This window comes from Microtus ochrogaster (assembly GCF_000317375.1).
Source record: "Microtus ochrogaster isolate Prairie Vole_2 chromosome 14 unlocalized genomic scaffold, MicOch1.0 chr14_random_1, whole genome shotgun sequence".
NCBI classification, from domain to species: Eukaryota; Metazoa; Chordata; class Mammalia; order Rodentia; family Cricetidae; genus Microtus; species Microtus ochrogaster.
This window is the reverse complement of record NW_004949096.1, coordinates 8,508,263-8,508,857: the sequence shown is the minus strand read 5'-3', so window position 1 is coordinate 8,508,857 and position 595 is coordinate 8,508,263.

The window sequence follows — 595 nt, the reverse complement described above, 5'->3', positions numbered from 1 at the left end:
CCGCGCCCGCCGCGCAGCTCAGCCTCCGTGGCCCCGCAAGATCGCGGCCGCCGCGGACCCGCGCCGCCCCGGTTCCACTTGCCCCTCGCCGTCAGCGGCCTCCTTTCACTTCCTGAGTCACTTAAAGCGGCAAGAGCCTTTTTCTGCGTTTTCCCGCGGGGCTGAGCATCCCCCCGGAAGGAGAAGCTCCAGCGCAGGTTCTCTCTCACCAAGCAGAAGGCGGTGGGCCCCGCCTTCCCCACGCCCTCCCTGGAGGTGTCAACCTGACCGAAAACCACTAGCCGGAGGTCCCTGAGGACTTCTGTCACTGGAGTGTCAATCTGTCCCCGCCCCATTACAGTCCTAGGATTCTTCAAGGGACCAAGGCCCGAGGCTCTTTATCAGCCTGACCCCGCCCTCCTGGGATTACTTTACAGCCCCCAAAAGGGCTGTGTTTGTTCTTCCAGACTCCAGGAGTCTCAGAGTCAGGCTGAGCAAACAGGCAGCGTTTTCGACCCAAATACTAGGCGTCGCGTTGTTAGCAGAGTCTATTTGCATTCCAGCCTCTTAGGGACTCAGAACCTCTGGGAGGTAGCTGTGTCAGGTGCAGGGAGGT